The 23,122-nt window shown below is 38.6% G+C and overlaps 1 long non-coding RNA gene and 1 other non-coding gene across 2 annotated transcripts in view; both read left to right on the forward strand.

Annotated features, from left to right (window-relative positions):
- LOC129143127 (uncharacterized) overlaps window positions 1-23,122 on the forward strand; it is a 53,382-nt gene that overhangs the window by 25,588 nt on the left and 4,672 nt on the right. The window lies entirely within an intron of this gene.
- Window positions 5,126-5,234, forward strand: MIR217 (microRNA mir-217). The gene has a single exon (NR_035716.1). It is a non-coding gene; the product is annotated as a microRNA mir-217 (primary transcript).

Here is a 23,122-nt window from a genome sequence, read left to right on the forward strand (position 1 = left end):
AGTCTGTATATCTCAGTTTGATTAAATTACATTTCTGGGCTGGGCACAGTGGCTCACGCCTATAATCCCAGCACTTTGGGAGGCTGAGGCAGGCGGATTATGAGGTCAGGGGATCGAGACCATCGTGGCTAACACGGTGAAACCCTGTCTCTACTAAAAATACAAAAAATTAGCTGGACATGGTGGCGGGCGCCTGTAGTCCCAGCTACTCAGGAGGCTGAGGCAGGAGAATGGAGTGAACTCAGGAGGCGGAGGTTGCAGTGAGCCGAGATTGCACCACTGCACTCCAACCTGGGCGACAGAGCGAGACTCTGTCTCAAAAAAAAAACAAAAAAAAAGAATTACATTTCTGTATCAAGGCACATTAGTATGACCTATTAGATTTCCTTGGCAGAAATTGATGTTGAGCAGTAGGAGGTAAGTTTGAGAACTAGTTATTCACACACTAACAGCACAAATACTGAACCATAAGCCAGGAAATAACTTACCTCTGGTAAGGAGACGGCTTCGTATTAATTTTCAGGACTCATTAAGGGCTCTTTTAAGCTGCTGCTGAAACTTTCTAAATGTTGTCTGTATCCTCCTGCTAGTTGAAATAATCATTTTTTCAAACATGAAAAAATTCCCAATTCCAATTTTTGGTGACCATTTTTCAAAAAGGGAAGAAGATAAATGTAATTAAACAGAGTAGGAAATATTTTTTGAAGAGCTGAGTACATATGATGCATCAGGAACCATGCTTGTTGCCTTGCTTGTGTGTACACTCAGTGCACTCTTGCAGTCTCCAGATGTTCCCAGCGCTCTCTGCACATAGAGGCACAGGGAGCTTTTGAAAATGTCAATATCAAGGGCTGTGCCACTGATAAATCAGAATGCCTGGGATGGGATCTGGGCATCACTGTTTAAGAGGCACCCAGGGGATTGTAATGTGCAGCCAAAGGTGAGAATCACTGTATTTGAGCTCAACAGGGAAGCTGTGGTTGGAGTGCAGTGAGAAAAACTGGAAGGAGAGGATTAGCGGGTATAGCTAGGTAGACTATGGTAAGAATTTGGGGTTTTAGTGTGAGGGACTCCACAAGCAATTGGAGAGTTTTAATTAAAGAAGTGGCATGACTTATTTACCAGTAACACAGTTTAATAGACTTTTCTTAGAATCTAACCATGTATAAACTTTAAAGAAAAATAGTTATTGTGGACTGCAAATAACTTCCTTGTCATTTAACTTTAGGAATGTAAGACCACAGGATAGGCAGATTCCAACCAAGAGGAAAGCTAGTATGAAAGAACAAAAAGGAAACTAGCTCAGAAATCAGGAGCCCCAACTCCTTTATGCAACAGCTTGAGTCACTGTTTCAAGAAAAAAAGAAAATCACTTATCCTTTCAACACACAGACTCTGACTTTTCTTTTAAAGCTTAATAATTTTAGAATTACATCCTGGTAGTAATTAGCATCAAAATAAGTGAAGGATTTGGCATCTCTGTCAATGAGACATTCAAAATATCATTTGTTAGACTGGGTTTATGCCAGTCTTCAGTAAAAATAGAGTACAGCAGGATTCCCACCCTTTTAGTAAAGAGGCTCTGTCTTGCTGATGACCGAAGACCTTGTTAGGGCTCCTGGGAACTAAGTCCTCAGCATTCCTAGCTCATCATCTCATTCACCAGCACCTAGAGCGTGGCACTTATTATCCCTTTTCCACCTATACCATGAAGACTATGAAAGTCAAGGTGCAAGCAGCCGGCCTCTTAATCAGAGCAAACAAGCAGAACCTACTGCCAGTCCGCAGGACTAGACCTTAGATGTCTGCTGAATCTGTGATCCTGAGCTTTTGTTGAAAACCTGAATTATATTTGTGCCTGGTAAAGATGGCCCCAGGCTCCAAATGTTTGTCTTCTGTGGAAATCCAGATTAGAGTTTTCTGTGGCCCTCCCCCATGCTGTACCACTAAATGATGAACAGTTATTGAACGCCCAGAAAGTCCCACTTTTCCCTCCTTTGGCAGCCTGCCCTCAGCCCAACCAAAACAATAGCAAAACAAAATAAACAAAAATGGCTTGTGTTTTTAATGATCACTGCAAGATTCACCATGAAACTCCTAAAGATGAGTCTCTATAACCGTCTTATCCAAGCCAGAGCTGTCTATCATTAAGGTAGAGCAGGACAGAAAGAGCTTTTCTGGTTACAAACTTAATTCTGTATCAGATAAGCCCCCTCAGGATCCGTAACCCTGCAAGGTACCCAATTTGGGCTCGTCACCTGGCATGGACATACCAGGAGGATCTCTCTGGAAAAACTCTTGAAATACCCTGGAAAGGGTGATCCTCTGCTTTTTAGTTCTATTATACACACCTCAATTACTGGGAAATACTCTTCAGCATATACAATGCTCTAAAGATTGCTCAAAACTGTGACCTGAATTTTAGGATTCTGTTTTATAGTGGCCATTCTCAGTTGTATTGCTTACTATCATTTTGCATTGTCTACAGGCATGTTAGTTATATTTCCAAACTCAAGTAGTGATTAGTTGGCCAGAGAAAAGCAGAGATTCTGTTCTGTGATTTCTCTGCGGTGAAAGGAAATGAAAACAGGAAGTTACAAATGTACTCCTTAAAGACCTATAATAATATAGTGACATTCAACAAGCAACATTCTTGAACTACAATAATTACTAGGACTTGAACTTCTATAGGTGCTCAATTCTGGCCTTTTTCCTTCTAGATCATCACATTCACTTACCAAGGCCCTGTTTAAGATCACCTGTTTCCAATAACTCAAATAGTCTCTGCCTAAGGTAGGGCACTGGTTCTAAAATTATGGCCCCTGGACCATATCACTAGAGAACTTGTTAAAAATGCCAATTCTTGGGCCCCATCCCAGATTTACTAAATCAGAGACTCTAGGTGTGGGTCTCAGCAATCTATATTTTAACAAGCCTCTGGATTATTGCTCAACTTTGAGAACCACTGGCCTAGAGGACCTTTTCACCCACTGTGATGAATCTCTCCTTCCCCATCTGATTCCCTGCAGTAGTTTGTAATGAAAGATGACATTTTAATATCCAGTCATCCCAGCCAACTGTATCCCAGTCCTTGGGACTTTTAAAACTTGCAGTCTTATGCTGGACACTCCAGATAATAGCCAAAAGAAGCCTAAAATTATGACAAGGCTCCTGCCCTGTTATTTTTAATTAATGACACTACCTGAGGAAGATCACATAGAGCATATTTGCAACAATCAAATCTTAAGAAAGCCTATTCTTCACCTACTTTCACTTTCTTATCACAATTCATCCCAGCACACAAATGACACAATACAAACTGGTTTCCCAACCACCACAAGAGTTGTTAACCCAAGTCCCTAATCTGTCAAATCTTGCTGCAAAACTCAGAAACTATAACTACAGAGAGACAATACTAACTAGAGGGGAACATCATGATGAATTGGCTTCTCAGGTGCTCCTCCTGGGGTTCCTTCTCCAGTAAGGAGTCTTTAGGTTTTCTAAGACCACTCTGCTTACAAGTCTTTGGCTTCATTTGAATACCCTTTACAAAAGATATACAGATTTTAGGGAAATGTCTGGTAAACAATTGAGATACTGTATTTGATCACATATAAGACCTCTAGAGAGAGAAACAATAAGCTAGAAATTATGTCCCTAAGATACTTTAATGTACTCCAAATTTTCAGTATCTGTAAAATGAAAATATGATTAACCTTAACTCTCAAGCCTATTTGGAATCCAGATAAATGAGACAGAAAGCCAAAAGTGGATTCTTCAGTCTCCATTTATATGATCTTCATCTCTCAGCTCCACCTCTATTCTACTTCTGAATCCCCTACCCAATTATTTCCTACCCCTTATGTCCAAAATAGCCCATGTAAACTGGAAGTCCCACTGGACAGAATGATGAATTTGCTAAGTAATATTAGAGTCCTTCATTCATTCTATATTTGGAGGCATTCTAGAGGATCAACTAGAATTTTCTAATGAGAGGTTCTCCAAAAGATGACCAGCAAAATTATTAATAAGGTAGAAAACCAGTAACTCTCTCAGAATTATAGGTTTGGCCACCACATTCTTCAAGTTGTTACGTGCCTCCCATATGTACTAATTCTAAATCTAACTTTATCATTTCAGTGAGCTAGAATTCTAGTGTGCTTAAAGTAATATAATAAACAAGAAAACTTTTGGAAGTGATGCATATGTTTATTACCTTGATTGTGATAATGCTAATATCAGTGTGTGTATATATATATATATATATATATACATACACATACATATATATGTCCAAACTTACCAGATTATATACATGAAGATTCTGTATACCAATTATACCTCAATAAAGCTGGCAGGGAGGAAAACATAATAAACTTATCTTGAAAATGAAATACAGTTTATCCTAATCAATGAATCTAAAATTAAACAATTCATCAGAATTTTCTCATTCAAATCCACTTGAGGGCTTTAATATTTTTTAAATTATCATTTAAAAACAGGACTGAGTGGCTTAAGAAAAGCTATTTTTAGGCTCGGCACAGTGGCTCACTCCTGTAATCCCCACACTTTGGGAGGCCAAGGTGGGTGGATCACTTGAGGTCAGGAGTTCAAGACCAGCCTGGCCAACATGGTGAAACCCCATCTCTACTAAAAATACAAAAATTAGCTGGGCATGGTGGCAGGCGCCTGTAATCCCAGCTACGTGGAAGGCTGAGGCAGGAGAATTACTTGAACCCAGGAGGCAGAGGTTGCAGTGAGCAGAGATCGTGCCATTGCATTCCAGCCTGGGCAACACAGCAAGACTCCATCTCAAAAAAAAAAAAGCTAAGGTGGCTTGACTTGTAGGTTAGATAGAGAATTTTAAAAAGCTATTTTTAAAAAACCCTTTATAAATGCTTATTCACACTAGCACAATAGTTTGCCATGAAATAAATGTCTGTGCTAAGTTAGTCATACACGTTATATTGTAATATATCTCTCTTGGTAAATTGAGAAAATTATTTGTTAGTATGACTTTGGATTGCTTTATTAAGTGACATTAAAAAGAGTTTTTTAAATTGCAAATTTCATATGAAGGAACAAAAGAGAATAAAGTTGTTGCATTTGGAAATAAATGATATTTAGTATAATTATTACATAGTTTTTGATGTCGCAGATACTGCATCAGGAACTGATTGGATAAGAATCAGTCACCATCAGTTCCTAATGCATTGCCTTCAGCATCTAAACAAGCACCAGTAAATACCTCAAGTTAGATTTGCTGTGATGTGTTCATGGTCATCCAATAAAATACACAGTCTTAATGTAACCCTGAAGAGAAATGTTTCTTCAAGAGAGGTGATCCCAAGATGCTAAAACGCCTATCATTTACCACTGTTCTTGTGGATTTATCAATGAAACCAGAAGTACAAATCTAGTTGCGTGTTTATGCCTATGATACATTCGTACCTTCCTTGCTAAATACATTACTAAGTAAAACAACCTAAAGTTGCTGATCATTTTTCTGTTTTGGGAGGAAAATGAATACTTTTTTGTTGGTTTATCTTTGCTATTTTTTTAACTTAAGTGTTTATAGAGATTAAATAGGTATTGCTATTGGAATAAGGATTATTTCCCACTTGTAGCACTAAAATAAATGTTACTATAAGAAAAAGTGCTACAAAGTAATTACTATTAAAAAATACCATAGTAGCTGGGCATGGTGGCTTACTCCTGTAATCCTAGGACTTTAGAAGGCCAAGGCAGGAGGATTGCTTGAGCCCAGAAGTTTGAGACCAGACCAGCCTGGGCAACATAGCAAGACTCATCTCTAAAAACATAATAATAACCAGGAATGGTGGTGCATGCCTATAGTCCCAGCTACTTGGGAGGCTGAGGTGGGAGGATTGCTTAAGCCCAGGAGTTAGAGGTGTCAGTGAGCTATGATCATGCCGCTGCACTCCAGCCTCGGCAACAGAGTGAGACCCTGTTTCTAAAAAATAATAATAATAACATGTTAAATTCTACTTTCAATGAGTCTAAATTCACATATATTTCCAGAGTTTTCTGGTTGGAAGGTCAAGGTGGCTTGACTAGTAGGTTCATTATACTTCACTCACTAATTCATTTATCGAAAATTTATTGAACACCTATTATGTGCTAGGTACTATTCTAAGCACTTGCGATAAGGCAGTGAGCAAAACAAAACAGGCACAGTGGCTCACATCTGTAATCCCAGCACTTTTGGGAGGCCGAGGCGGGCAGATCACCTGAGGTTGGGATTTTGAGACCACCCTGGCCAACATGGTGAAACCCCGTCTCTACTAAAAATATAAAAATTAGCCAGGCATGGTGGTGCACGCCTGTAATCTCAGCTACTTGGAAGGCTGAGGCACAAGAATTGCTTGAACCCAGGAAGTAGAGTTTGCAGTGAGCTGAGATCATGCCACTACACTCCAACCTGGGCAACAGAGTGAGACTCTGTCTCAAAAAGAAAACAAACCAAAGTCACTTCCTAAGGAATTTTACACACTAATAAAGGAAGTAAACAACTAAAAACTTAATTTATATTATTCTTCATAAAATCAAGAGTTTTCAGAGGAGCAACAGTCTTGAAATAAATATGCTTTGACATGGATTGAACATTATTGGATACAAGTAATTATATAAATTGTGTGGATACTTACTGTATAGTATTGTTTACCTACATAACAGGAGGGCTCTCTGAAAGAAAATGATATTTATTCAGAAATAGAGCATTGCAATGGAAATACATGTGCCATTGTAAACTATGTGCATATTCAGGGAGGTAAAGGAAGACAAAGGTTTGTAAAGGAAAATTGAGGAGGATTAGATAATTGTTTTAAGATAATTATCCTTGGCTACAAGGATCAATAATAATGGTGGCACTAGTCCAAGGTTGGGTAGGCACTTATTCAGCAAATGTCTTTAAAGAATTATTTTTTTGTGCAAGGTTCTGGTTTTTGCAAAGTCTTTCACGATAGTTTTTGTTATTAGGCATTTATGAATGAGAATCTTCTCCTCATTATTTTTTTCCCAGCTCTATTTGTCAGGGTAGTTTTTAAAACATGAGTCACTCTATTTTTATTCTGACAACTTTTACATTTCCCCCTTTTTGATCAATATCTTTCTCCAAAAACATCACTGATCAATTATCCTATATTTAGATTTTGATATCCCTCAGTGCCTGGCCTGGCTGGATCTGGCGCAGGTTGCTGGTCTGATCTCGTATAGGAGGGTGTGAATGGCAGCTGGGAATCAGCGTTAAAGCCCTTTTAAAGCCACTTTTGAGCAACAAAGAAGGTTTGAAGGGAGAGGCTCTCAGGCTAAGTCTACCAGGAGTCCATTATTAAGTTCAATTTTGTCTGTTTTGTAGCCTTTGGCTGTCACTTCAAAGTGCTGGGACAGCATTATTCTGTTAGAAGTTGTATTTCTGAAAAAATGTAATGAGTAACAGATACAAAATTCGAGAAAGGGAAATTCAAAGTAAGATTAATAGTAATATGACAATCCCAGTTTGCACGTAGTTTAAAGCCATGAAACCTATGCTTACAGGCAACCAATTGAGTAAATCAAATGACCATTATCCTGCCGAAAGAAAAAGGTAGACATTAAGAGGGGTAAGAGTCTCATCATGATATGGAATCTTGTTCTGACATCTTCGGAAAAGCTCTCTATGGTGTAAAAACTTCAACCTCTTGTCCTGGTTTTCAGTTTAAATATCTCCGTTTAAGGAATTGGAGAGTTTGGTGAACTTTTTCTGGGACCCTTACATCAGGCATGAGACTTGTTTCTTAAAATTCATCTAGTTTCAGCTTATGAAGCTTCAGGAACAGAGGTTCAGTTTTTAATAATTTCAAGGGAAAAAAAGTTGAATTGGAGGGATCTGGAAGAATTCATGATCTAGTCTAGTTTATAGGTTGATAACAAGGACTTGAAATAATACACAGAGCTACAATCTAATAACAGGTGTATTATAACTCTCCTTTGGAAACATAACTTTTTCTTTCTAAATTGGTCACTTAGGAATCTCAGATTTAAAAACCTCTTGAGGCTAGGAAGCCAAGCCAAAGCAGACTTTAGATTTCATCTATAGTCTTAAGGTTCCTGGACCTGTCAGGAAGTGAAATTTTTAATCTATTCACTTTAATGCTGAAAACCCTTGAAGCCAGGCATTCTATGTGCATTTTCAAATATGATATTCCAGTCAAAGCCTTGGTAATATAACTAACGTTGCCAGCTATAAAGAGAAAGCAGATTTTCATTGGTTTAATTTATTTGGAAATTTTCATCCAGACATGTAATTTATGTCTATTAATTCCACATAAAATAACTTTAAAATCTCAAGTTATATGAAAATTTATTTATAAACATTTATCTCTTTCAAATTACCTAATTTATTTATTTTTAACAATTTTATGAAATTACTTATGAAAACTGAGATATTAGGAAAAGCTCTAGTCATCATTTCAAGTTATTTTCCTGTTAACCATTGTTTAGCCTGTGAATATCAGGTGCGCACCTAAATAAGAATCTTAAAGTTAAATATATGGATATTTTACTGATAAATACAGCTGTTTTTATTAAGCCAACAATATTAAATTAGTCTTATCAAGCAATTACACAAACAAAGATCATTCTGTTTTAGGCTGGGTTTAGTCTTATAACCTTTGTGTCAAACCTTGACACCTTAAAACATCTAGCAGAGACAAATATGAAACTGTCTGACCAGTAGACCCTGGGAAAAATGTATACAGACAATTTTGAAGACATTTTTATTTTTATTTTACCAATGATTTTAAAACTAGCTTATTTAAAGATTTGCTTAAGTCACATGAACTAAAAGGCATTTGGGTTAATTACCATATATTTTATATGAGTGCTCCATTTATCTAAGCCAATCTGAATAGAATTTCCTAAGGGATTTCTGTCTGACGATACTAGATTTTAAAATATAGACACAACATATAACATGATATATACACATATGCATAAACATACCTAAACACATATATACACAAAGATCTTATAGCTTTCGTTTTAGAATTTTAGTCACAAGACAGTGAAACATACAAAGTCACTGGTTTATAAAAGACAATTGGATCTATATTACATTCCTGACAAAACGTAACCCATTTATGTAGCTAAAACTATTATTTCTCCTGATAAGTAATCTAATGAAGTATGGACCAAAATTTTGGGTAAAGCAGTTTCTGTAGTAGTTTGATTTATTAAAAAAATTTTTTATCTCTTTTTTAGTTTCAAATAAGTTTAGGGTTAAATTTTCAATGTTTACATTTTAGCTAGAACTGGCTGAATTGTACGAGAAAAATGGATCTCCAGGTGGCCTTGAATTTTTAGTAACAAATCGCTCTTTTCATTTGCTCTCCTTGTTTGCTTGACTAGTTAATGTGGGTGGAGAAGCATTTTAGCAAGGTTTTTTTTTTTTTTTGGCTTTTTCTTTTTCGCCCCTGCATGTCAGGCAACGAAATATTTATGCCAGACAGAGACACCTTATTTTATTCCTCTGAGCTCGAGATTTTGACCTGTTTGATCTGAGAGCCTAAGTTTTATATACATTTATGTAGTTACAGACTATCAATCCTTCAATTAACCGCTCCACTGCCCTAAGCAATTGTTAGTCAGACACACCTAAATGTACATTAAAAGGGATTGCTCTTAGGTTTAGATTGTTGGTTACCACGAAGCTGTTGTAATTTTTAAAGTCATTAATTTGAAAGCCCTCTAAGGTTTTTTTTTTTTAATGTTGTCTAGAATGCCACAATCACTAAGTTTTATTTCAGCACCTGTAGAAAAGTCAGCATATTCAAAATAGGCAGAAAAAAAATAGAGAAAGATAACTTGGAAAGCTCTACGTGTTAACCATATAGTTCTAGAGGTTTTTAGACAGTTTGAACAATGACCATTTGGGCTCTGAATCTTCCCTGATGTAATTTGCTCATCAGTTTAGAAATGTGCACAAGTATAGGCCATTTAGAAACATGCGTTAAATATGGGCCATAATATAGCTGGCTGGGGTTCCAGAAGACCTCGTATACCTTAATGTTTGAGGATCCCATTCTGTTTCTTATCAATCTCTGATGAGTAAAGAACATCCTATAAATCCTGTTATAGGATTGGACTGATGTTTTAGATGGTGGCAACTGCACTAGGGGCTTTTAATTAGCCATCCAGCACACACCATTTAAGATGTTTATTTTTGCTCTTGGAAGATTTTTAGAAGCAAGCAAGGGAAAGGAGTGAAATAATTTACAGATGCACATAACCAAGCTAAAATGAAATTAAGATAAAAGTATTCACAAAAATGTTAACCCAGGTGTGCAGATGGAACAAAATATTCAATTAGGCATACAGAAAGAACCAAAAGTAAATTCACTGGGTAAGATGTGCCTCAAAGACAGAATGTAAACTCCACAGAAACAAGATTACTCAAAACAAAAGGACACTTGCCTTTTATACCAAAAATGACTTGTCAGAAATACATATATATATATATATATCGTAGGAGGCATGTAAGGTCTTTTATGTAAGGTGGTCTTGTAACCAAACCAAATCCTGAATAAAATCAAGAGTTTCTACCAAAAAGAGGGAAGCTCAGCCTGAGAAAAGACTTACCAGGGCAGAAGTGAGCCATGGAAGCAGAAAGCTCAAAGGTCTCAAATGAGAACTGCATACCAGCCCCAGAAATCACCTGTTCCTTCTGATAGTGATCCTTTCTCAGGTCCCACTTCTGGATGCCATTTATATCAACTTAAATGGCAATCAGGGAGAAGCTTTCTTAAAAATATGATATGAATTTGGGAATAAGTAATTGCATTCCAATGGGAATACATGTGCCATAGTAAACTATTGCATATTCAGAAGGTAAAGGAAAACAAAGATTTTTAAAGAAAAAATGAGGATTACCTAATTGTTTTGAGATAATATCTTTGGCTACAAGGATTACTAACAAGAGTGACACCAGTCCAAGGTTGGACAGGCAGCTGCTGAGCAGAGGTCCTAGCAGAAGCTTGTGCAAGGTTGCAGTTTTTGCAGTCTTTTGTGATAGTTTTTGTTTTCTGGCATTTATGAATGAGAATCCTCTCTTCATGTCCTTCCCCAGCTCAGTTTGGCAGAGGGGTTTTTTTTTGGCACAGCAACTCCATTTTGATTCTGACAACTATCACACTATATACTGTACAGATGTTATGTATATCTATTTTATGGACTTAGCTGAATATGTTCCCTGAAGGGAGAAAAGGCTACTATGCAAGATATCTGTATTCACTTTCCTGCAGGTAATGTGAAACATAAATTTAATGTTTCTTAAATATAACTCAAATATAAACCATATGGCCCACTTTCAGTGGAGTGTTGCATTAAAAAGAAATACAGGCCAATGGCCATAAGTCATTCAAAAAATTGTTTCCACTTCTATTTATATCTGAAAAAGAGCAGAAGCAAAAAACAATTTATAACCTTCAGCACTACTTCTAGGAATCTCTTCTGGTTCTTAATGCCCCCATAGTTGCTCAATGTCTATTTTCTAACCCTTAAAAGCCCCAGCCCATTTGGCTTATCTATACCTCTTTTCTTCCTCCTTTCCTCCCACCTCTCTAGTTTCCTCTCTCTGTCACTCTCTTTTTTCTCTCCCTACCCACCCTTACAGATCAGACCCTTAGCTTTTCATTCTATCGGTTCCTTCCATTCTTCCTTGCCTGCCATACCCAACTCTGTTTCATTCTCTAGACATTTACATAGCTAGCTCTTACTTTGTCTCCACACTTTTTAAGAAACACCTTCTCCAACTGCCCTATTTAAAATATCCCCTCCAATCCATCACTTTCTATCCCCTTATCTGGCTTTTTCTTCATAGTATCTATCACTACTTGACATTTGGTTACATATTTGTTTGTTAGGAGTTTTTTATTGTCTGTCATTTCTACCAGAATAGAGGTACCTTAGAGCTGGAACTATGTAGTGTTCACTATGTTATCCCTAGTACCTAGACCATTTCCTGGCACAGAGTGGGCTCTAGAAATTATTTGGATAGTAAGTGGATTAGTGAGAAACGAGTGGTTTGTATTGAAAATCATCATTTTAATTCTCCTTTCCAGAGAAATAGTATATATCTGAATATGAAAGTTTAGAAACCCTTCTAGTTAGGTCTTCAGGCCTTTTCTCCATCTACAGTCTCTTCTGAGGGAAAGTAGGGATTGGGTATTTAGTTTCATATCTTTAAATACTATCCATATGTTAATGAATCACAAATTTATATCTCTAGCCTGACTATTCCTTGTGCTCCAGACCAGTAGGGATTGGGTATTTAGTTTCATATCTTTAAATACTATCTATATGTTAATGAATCACAAATTTATATCTCTAGCCTGACTATTCCTTGTGCTCCAGACCAATATATGCAATTCTTGGATTGGACTGATTGAGAAGGAAGGGGATCCTGAATGTTACAATAGCCATAAGTAAGAAAACAGTGATAAAGCTGGGGACATTAAGCCTCTAAGTTTTGGTGAGTTTTTGTCCTCTCCACTCTTATCTGAGGAGATTAACCCTGCAGTGCCTGAGAAAAGTATAATGACCTCCCCTGAGGCAGTTGCCATGCAAGACAATGCTGAGTCTTCTCACCACTCACCCCCCACCCTCCTCTTCCCACCCCTCCACCCCCCCGACCCCAACTCCTCTTTGCTTCTAGACCTATAATTAAACTCAAGTCCCAGCAGGCATCTAAAGATGAGGTACAAAGTGTGGCCCATGACAAGGTGTGCTGTACTTCAAAAGAACTACAGTACTTAGGTTTTCTAACTTACACAGACAGAAATCCATGGAACATGTGTGGAAAGGAATATTAAGGGTATGGAATAATGGTGGAAGGAACATGAAATAAGATCAGGTCAAATTTGTTGATATGGGCTCACTAACCAGAGATTCTGTGTTTAATGTTTCAGCTTGGGGACTTAGAAAGGGCTATAATTGTTTGACTGGTTGGTTGGTTGACTGGTTGGCTGAAACATGGATCAAAAGATAGCCCACCATTAGCAAATTTGAAATGCCCCATATCCCTCAGTTTAATGTAGAGGAAGGGGTTGAAAGGCTTAGGAAAATTGGAATGTTGGAGTGGATTTTTCATTTAAGACCTACTAACCCATCCTAGAATGGTCCAGTAAACATATCTTTCATCACAATTAAAAGAAATAAATTTGTGAACGGAGCCCCAGCATCCTTGAAGAGCTCTGTGATTGCTCTTTTCCATAGGCCAGATTTCACAATGGGAACTGCAGTTACTGAACTGGGAAACCTAAATGCAATGGGAATAATTCGATTCTGGGATGGGAGGGGCCAAGTGGCAGCATTCAACCCCCAAAGGCATGGTAGGCATGATTACCAGAATGAACAGCAGAGTCGAAGCAGCAGTTAAAATAACATGGCTTACACAGACCTATGGCATTGGCTATTTGATCATGGTGTTTATAGAAGTGAAATAGTTAGGATGCCTACTAAGTTCTTACTTGATCTGTATAAGCAGAAAAGTTCTACGTCAATTGAATAAAAGTCAAACTTGAACCATAAAAAGAGTCACAGCCACTCAATTGATTCCCAGACTTAACTGGTTTACAGACCCAGAACCCCTTGAATGAAGGGGAAGCCAGGTACTCTTGAAGAAAGACCTCGATACACTGCCAAAAATTAATAATATTTCTCTCAGCCTACCCCAAAGGGATCCATGGCCTTTTACCAAGGGAACTGTGAATTTGGGAAAAGGAAATAATCAGATCTTTTGGGAATTACCAGACATAGGCTCTGAACTGACATTAATTCCAGGAGATCCAAAAGTCACTGTAACCCACTAGTCAGGCTAGGGGCTTAGGAGAAATCAGTTTAATTCAGGCCTATCTCACAGTGTGTCCAGTGGGTGCCCAAAGCCATCCTGTGGTTTTTTTCTCCATTTTGGAATGCGTATTTGGAATAGACACACTCAGCAACTGGCAGAATCCCCACATTAGTTCCCTGAACTCTGGAGTAAGGGCTATTATGGTGGAAAAGGCCAAACAGAAGCCACTAGAACTACCCATACCTAGGAAAGTAGTAAGCCAAAAGCAATACCACATCCCTAGAGGGATTTCAGAGATTAGCACCACCATTAAGGACTTGAAAGATGCGGAGGTGATGACTCCTACCACATCCCCATTCATTTTTCCTATTTGTCCTGTACAGAAGACAGATGGATCCTGGAGAATGACAGTGGATAATCATAAACTTGAGCAAGTGATGACTCTAACTGCAGCTGTTGTACTAGGTATGGTTTTATTGCTTGAGCAAGGTAACACATTCCCTGGTATTTCTCATGCAGCTATTGATCTGTCAAACAGATTTTTCTCAATGCCTATTAGTGAAGACCCCCAGAAGCAGTTTGCTTTCAACTGGCAAGGATAGCAATACACCTTCACTGTTCTACCTCAAAGGTAAATATCACAGTAGTTCATTACATTATACCATTATGCTGATTGGACCTAGCGAGCAAGAAGTAGCAACTACTCTACCACTTATTGATAAGACATTTGCATATAAGAGGGCAGAAAATAAATCTGACAAAAATTCAGGGGCCTTCTACCTCAGTGAAATTTCTAGGGGTCCAGTGTTGTGGGGCATGTTGTGATATCCCTTCCAAGGTGCATCTGACCTCACCTACAACCAAGAAAGAGGCATAATGCCTGTTGGGCCTCTTTGGATTTTGGAGGCAATGTATTTCTTATTTGGGTGTGTTATTCTCACTATTTACTGAGTGCCTTTTTGTAAGATATCCCTGAAGGACAGTAGTGAAGGGAAATCTGCCCAGTAAGAAGAATACCTGGTTGTGCACTTTGCTTAGCAAGAAACATGGCCAGATGTACAACTATGTACAATGTGAATGGCTGTAGCTAATGGTTTATCTGGATGCTCAAGAGCTTAAGAGGAACATGATTGGAAAATTGGTAACAAATTTGGGGAGAGGTATATGAATAGATCTCTCTCAATGGGCAAAAATGTGTAAAAATATTTGTGTCTCATATGAATGCTCATCAAAGGGTGACCTCAGCAGAAGAGGATTTTGATAATCAAGTGGATAAGATGACCTGTTCTACAGATACCAGTCAGCCTCTTTCCCCAAACACCCCTGTCATCACCCCGTGGGCTCATGAACAAAGTGACCATGATGGCAGTATGGGGGTATGCATGGGCCCAGCAACAAGGGTTTCTACTTCCCAAGGGCAAGCCAACCATGGTCACTACTAAGTGCCCAATCTGCCAGCAGAGACCAACACCGATTCCCCGATATGACACCTTTCCCCGAGTAATCAGCCGGCTACCTGGTAGGAGGTTGGTTACACTGGACCTCTTTCTTCATGGAATGAGCAGTGTTTGGTCCTTACTGCAGTTATCACTTACTCTGGATCTGGATTTTCCTCCTCTGCCTGCATTGCTTCCATCAAAACTACCATCTTACAGAATGCCTTATCCACCCTCATGGTATCCCACATAGCACTGCTTCTCATCAAAGAAATCTCTTCACAGCAAATGAAGTTAGTCACCACCGGTGCCTTTCATATGAAGTAGCAGAAAAAGGGAAGGAAAGAAAACAGTTAATATCCAAACATTGTTCTGTTCAATTGGAAGCTGAGACTCCTTGGGGCTCCTAATACCACTAGCAGGCAAGGTGTACTGGGCAAGGCCATTGACCTCAGTTACCAAGGGTAAATCAGGTTGCTGCAGCACATAGTAGGGGCAAGGAAGACTGTGTCTGGGAGCCAGGGATTTCATGGTACACAGTTCAGTAGTCCTATGCCCAAAAATACTGATCAGTGGGAAATTATGGTAACTGAATAAAGATAAGATCACTAAGAATTTGTATCCCATAGGCATAAGGTTCGATTAACCCCACCAAGTAAAAAATTCTGACCAGCCAAAGTTCTGGCAGAGGGCAAGGGAACATGGAATAGGTGGAACACAGAATTAACGTAATGATTATCAACATAGGACTTATGACCAGCTACAGAAGCAGGGACTACAGCAGCCCCCAATTTAACAGAATTGTGACGTATGTTCCCTGGTAGAAGTCGTCCTCTCTTAGACACCAGGATCTCCAAACCCACCCAGCCCAAGGTTTTAAGGAGAGGGAATGGCTAATTAATTGTTTATTATTATTATTAGGTATTTATTGTTATGATGATTCTTAGGTATAATACTGAAAGAGGCAATTTCTACCTCCACCCCTCAAACATGAAAACTGCCTGTATTGCCTGATGGATAAACAGCCTCCTCCTCTATAATGTTCTTTCCTCAATCTTTGCATTGGTTTGTTTCTGGACTCAGCTCAAATGTGATCTCTTCAAAGTAGCCTTCCACGACCACCTGTCATCTAAAACAATGCACTGTCTCCATCCCTACAATCATTATCTTGCTGCATATTTTATTTCTTTCCCAGTATTTCACAGGCTCTGAAATTATCTTTTTATTTCCTTGTCTATCCCCTTTCTTCCCCCACTCCACAAAGCCTGTGACTTTGTCTTATTTCTTCAGTACTTAGAGCAGTTCCTGGTACATAGAAGAAGCTCACAAAATATTTCTCAATAACATAAGGACTTCCGGCCTCCAAGAATATAAGGCAAGAGAAAACCATGTACCAAAGTTCAAGTATGAGCCCTTCAAGTATGATTCCTGCAGAGGGGACAATTCTTTTGCTACAAGGAGAAACTCAAGAGGATAGGTGTAGAACTGACAACTATTCTAAAATATTCTGTAATTATCTGTACTTTCTATCTTAAAGTGACAATGATGGAATAGGATTCAGAAGGGAAATATTTAAGCGTGCTGCTTTGACTTAATTATAGGCACAAAATGAAAATTTGGATTTTTGAGAGAAAGAACACTAGAAGCGGCCCATACTGACTCTAGTATAGCCCCTCTTTGAAAGAGGCAAAATGAAATTTGGAATGTGTAGTTTTGGGGTGCTGTGTTGGAAGGACTGTAAAGAAATTTGTGAGGGCTGTGAGGACAACTGTGTCTTATTCTCTATATCATGCCATCACTCAGCAAAGCTCACAGCATTAAGGATGAGAGGTGGAAGCATTTGAGGAACTTTATAAAATGCGTTTGCATCCACATCGCAGAAGTGAAGCTGGGCTACACCCAGCAACTAATTTCCACAGTGGAAAATGCACCATCTGAGGTGCCTTTCATTTCCTGGGAGGCAAATGACAAACGACAATGTAATTTCTCACACATTTGACCGAAGAATCCCAATCCTGTTGTGTTTATCTGGACCAGAGGCACAGGATGGGCATGTCTGTTCCCCATTACTGCCTCACTGAACTAGATGGAGGAACAACTTGGGAATGGGGACCATGGCCCATGTCATGTCAATTACAGATAGCAAACCACCCACACAAGTACCCTAGTTTATAAATAATAGGCCCTCTGAGAACCCACATGACATCCTAAGTGCTGGATGGTACATCTGAAAGCACTGAGAGAGCTGAAAATCACAGACAGCCAAGTAAGTCCCTGCTGAATACATATCTAAGGAGGTTTGCATGCATTGTTTATTCCAGCAACTTTATGGAATAAATTACGTACAACAAATTAGTTTCAGATGGTAGGATATGAAGAGCTGATGTGCTGTATAAAGGAAGGTGAACTCCCACTTTTGACCCAACCACTTCCCATCTCGGGCATCTCAGACCCAGAATTCAGATGCAATTCATTTCTGAAATGCAGTGGAGATCAGAAAGTTAATAAGTGATGAGGTTTAGAGATTTCAAAAAGAAATTTATGAGTATTGTTAACTCATTATATTATCCTATGATTTCTGGTTGTTATATGTGAAACCATAGGTAAAATTGAACCCATCCTTCCTTCATTCCTTCATTATGCACAGCAAGCAAAAATGAATGTCTTCCTGACATTTCCAACCTGCACAGAAATTCCATAATAGATTCAACTCAACACACATTTAAAACCTCACTGCCTACCATACTGGGATGTCATCAGATTCCTGAAAGAGACATAATGTCTTTCTCTATTCACCCTGAAGTCATAAATTATTTTTTAAATTAACACAGTAAAATTGACTTATTTTGGTGTATAGTTTTATGAATCTTACTACATGTATAGATTCATGGAACCAACACTGCAGTCAGGGTAATAATTCTAGCACCCCAAAAATTGTCTAACATTACTACTTTACAGTCCCTCTCCTACTTTAAGCACTAGCAAACCACTGGTCTGTCCTCTGTCACTATAGTTTTGTCAAGAATGTCACATAACTTTTGTCATGTAACTTTTCACTCAGCAAAATGCCTTTGAGATTCATCTAAGTTGTTCCATGTCTCAATAATCTGTTCCTTTTTATTGCTAGGTGATACTCTGTTATATGGATATACCACAGTTTGTTTATCCATTCACCCTTTGGAGGACATGTAGTTATTTTCAGTTTTTAACAATTACAAATAGAGCTGCTGTAAACATTTATGTATGAGTTATGTTGTGAACATAACTTTTCATTCTCTTGGGTAAATACCTAGAAGTGGGATTGCTGGGTCACATGCTACACGTATGTCTATAAGAAGTTGCCAGACTTTTTACAGAGTGGCTATACATAATGTCTTCTTGATAAGTAAAAATATAAAAACTATTAAAATGACCCCCGACAGCTTGTTTACTTGTGTTGAGGGGATTCCAGTAGTTATTCAACATGATAAAATATTGTTCTTAAAATAATCAGGGGCATTTGACTTCATTTCTTTCTTTTTACTTTTAAAGCTTCAATTAAATCTTTCATATTTTAATGTGATTTTTAAAACAAAATTAGGTGCTTAACATCATAGAAGCATAAGGCCTTGAGGAAGCTACTTATACATGAAGAGATTTTAGTCAGAGAGAACTAGGAGAAAATTTCATCATAGCTAGTTTAAGCAATATAACCCAGTGTCACATGTATCAAGTCCAATTTTCAATTCATAAATAAGCCTCCCCCTCCCTTCCTCCAAAAACGTCCACCCCAAGCTAATTACAGAAGAAAAAGGAACATGAACACCAGCCAGAAAAGATTCACAGTTGCCACTCTTTAGTTGCTACTTTAATGGGAAACACATGTGCAAGATACCACCCAGGAGACAACTGACCAATGTGCTCTGAAAAATGGAATGTCACAAAAATGAGCCACACAAGATGGCTTACTCTATTGAATAGGCTGAACACATAAAAATGTTTGATACCATTTTGTTCTTATATAAATATGGAGAGGTCCTGAGGTGAGATGCTGAGACAGAAATTAATTTGTAGCAACAAAGTTGAAAGGCAATGATTTAAATTAGCCCTCGCTTCTTATCTCATCCACATGCCCCACAATAGTTGACCATCATATTTGGAAAGTACTTAGCAAAGTTTACATGAGGAGAAATCCTGCAAAGAAATTGGAAGAAACGACAGAGTGGCGATTGTTCTTATTAAATAACAACACTAACACTCATTAGCTACCATCACTACAAGTAGCCAGTTCTGTTCTGAGTGCTGTATGCACAGCATCTCATTATATCCATAATTTACAGGGTAGAATTATCTCCACTGTATTAGTCAGCTAGAATTGCCATAAAAAAATACCATAGACTGAGAGGCTTAAACAACAGAAATTTATTTCTCATGGTTTTGGAAGCCAGAAAGTATGAGATCAAGGTGCCAGCTGATTTGGTTCCTGGTAAGGGTTCTCTTCCCGGCTTGCAAACGACCACCTCCTCGCTGTGTCCTCACATGGTGGAGGGGTGGGGGTGGTACGGAGAGACATAGGGTGAAAGGGAGAGTGACAGAGCTCTCAGGTGTTTCTTCTGATAAGGGCACTAATCCCATCATGAGATCCCCATCCTCATGACTTCATTTAACCCCAATTATCTCCTAAAGGCCTCATTTCAAAATACCAATACAGTAGGCTTTAGGGCTTCCACTCATGAATTGTCAGGGAGAGTCAGGGAGGAACAGTTAAGTTAATAGCATCCACTTTACAAATAAATGATGTTTCAAGAGAACAAGGAGTTCACAACAGCTCACTCAGTTGGCAATCAGCAGAGTTTGAACTTGAACCCAAGAGTATCAGACTCTAAGAGAAAAATATCTACTATTTATTGACTGCCCACTAAGTGTCAGGTGTGTCTATACAACATCTCTAGTCTCTACAGGAAATCAAGTTTTTCCCATTATTCTTCCGAGTTGTAGATATGGAAACTCTAGCCCCAAATACTTAACCAGCTATTCACAACCTACCATCTAAGCGTAACATACTGCATAAAATTTATCCTAGTGCTTATCAAAGTGAGGCCCCCATCATTACCTGGGAGCTAATTAGAAATGCACATTTTGGGACCAAACAGCAGACCTACCTAATCAGGAACTCTATGGTGGTGTCCACAATCTGTGTGTTAACATACCTTCTAGGTAAATCTGATCCATGATAAATTTTGAGAACCACTCGTTTGTTCTATAAATTTATTAAAATAACTAATACTTTCAAAACTCGATAATAAGTGGTATATCCAGAATTCATATACAGGTCTGTTTGGTTCTAAAGTCTGTGGCTTTCTGCTATACTATACTTCTTCCATCCCAACTTTACAAAGGGAAGATCTGTGATTGCAGAGCCCAGTTCTGAATTCTGCTTTGCTGCTGTAATTCCGATCAGTTCTCCTACCTATAAAAATGTGATACAGGGAAATGTCAAAGGATAATCCCTGAGAATTCATAACACTGCTTAATACTAACCAAGAAACACCTTTGGTTCAAACTAGAAACCAAGCTTTGTGAAATTTTTATTTGGGCCTGACAATTTTGTGTTCCATTTAGTGTAAATGAGAAACAATCCAGTATATGGAAACAGTAAGTATGGAACAAAGTTACCTCTTTTAAAAAGAAAAAAAATAATTTTATCCCTCTTTGACTGTTTTTAATCATGTTTAACCCATCTAATTGATCATTGCTTTATCTACATGTTTTCGCTGTATAATTACACCATTTTCTCCCTCCAAGGAACAAGACCATATTATATCCCTTTATACAATCTTGATAATTTACACAAAGGAATAAAAATCTGCTTATAATAGAAATGGAGATTTCTATTTCTAATTTTTGGAGTGGTAAATGAAGGTATCTGATCTCACACCAAGTGCCTTTTAAAATCATTCGCAAAATAAAAGCACTTTGAAAAGGGTTATTTCCAGTGCAAATATAGTCACCTGCTCTTGTGATCAATACACCTCTAAAACATTATACTAATATTTACAATATTAATGAACATGTGCCAGTCACTGCACAAAGCCTTTTTACACATGGTAAAACTCATTTAATCATCACACACATGTGAGGTAGCTTTTGGGATTATTCCCATTTCACAGATGAGGAAATTGAGAATCAGGGAGGGTAAGTAACTTGCCAGAGCTCCTTCAGCCAGGAAGTACAGGACTCTAGATATTAAGCTTATTAAAGAGCTCTTGCTGAACATTGATTCAGACACTGACACTTGGCTCTGGATGGATGGGCTCAGTGTTGCTCTGCATCTGGATTACTTCCAAAGGTCCATCTGTGAGCCTGCCTGACCCCCGGGATGGGGCGGCGCAGCCTTTGCAGCCTTGGCACTCCATCTGGAGAGACTGAAAGGGAACAGCAAGGTGGTGACTCAGTGGCCTTGACTGTCCCTCAGTCTCCTGGGAGACAGAGAGCAAAGTGATAAAGGGACAGAGTGGGAACTGTAGTTCTCGTTTCTCTATTTGTTTTCCACTTGATTCTTAAAAACAGACCTATTAATCATTTAGTTCATGACTGGTAATTCCACTGACTCCCAACACATTTGAGTCAATGAAGCAAAAACTAGAAAGTTGTGTGTTCAAACTTCTCAGATGGGAGAAGAATTAAAATCCTTTGAAAACATTTCACCGGCCAGCAGAAAGACTCACATGTTTTTCTGCTTCAGAGTTGTAGATGGATGTGACTTAAGCCCTAACTGGGAAAAACTTTGTGTGATTTATAACAGCAGATAGATATTCTGAGTAAGCTTCTCATACTCTTTTATTCCACCTACCAAAAACAAAAGCTGTTTTCAGCAGAGCCCAATGAGGTGAAAAGGGCTTTCCAAGGAAACTGTTGCGTGTGCTTCTTGATTCTGTCCTGATTTGGGAAGTTCATCTAAGCTGAAATTACTTTGTGGAGCTGACAGGAAGTTTGTCCAATGACTTTTGCCTTTCACAGCCCTGCTCTCCTTATCTCTACAGACACGCTTCCCACTTTCTTTCTTTTCTGGCTCCCTTCCTCCTTCCCTTCACACACACCTTCACACCTCCCATCTACTCTGATTGTATTAATTGATACCATAAAGAACACTGTTATAAAGGGAGGCACAAGTGTTGTAATATTTGAGGGGCTTTTAGTGCAGGAATTAAAGGCTAATACTTGGCCTGGCCAGACCTGTCATTGCATGCTATGTCCAGACTCTCCAAAACTGTGAGAGCCTACTTTGAGTCCCTCTTTCATATCTTTGTAGCATTTGAGTTCACTGAATATGTTGGGAGCTTCAGATAGAAAAAGACCCTATCCCTCCCCTCAGGGAGCTGATGCTTGCCCAGCAGGGACAGTAGGTTAATGAGGAGCAAAGCTCTCCATAGTTAATCTGGCTCCAAGTGTAGTGTGATGGGTCCCCTACCAGGTTACTTAAGGGTATATGTCCACTGCCTGAACCTTAAAGGCCAGGTGGTGAGCTAAGGCTGTCGTGCCCAGCTGAGGAGCAGGTGTCTCTGAGAACACAAACATACCAAGGAAAACAGTCCCATCACACAGGCACAGTAGGCAAAGAGCCAAATAATTAGCTTAAATGAGAGATGGGAAGTGGGATGAATCTCTAGAGCTGTCCTGCTGCTGCCCAGGAGTGCTCTGTAAGTAAGTCTTAATAAACCCATCTACTCACCAAGCTGGACTTGTCCAAAACATTTTGGTCTCCTGATACCTTCCCAGTTTGGGGGGTGGGGGGTGGGGAGGAAACATTACAGTCCTAAGTTTTTCTCATAACACCAAGTGGATTCATTTAGAAGGC

This window comes from Pan troglodytes, chromosome 12 (genome assembly GCF_028858775.2).
Source record: "Pan troglodytes isolate AG18354 chromosome 12, NHGRI_mPanTro3-v2.0_pri, whole genome shotgun sequence".
NCBI lineage: Eukaryota > Metazoa > Chordata > Mammalia > Primates > Hominidae > Pan > Pan troglodytes.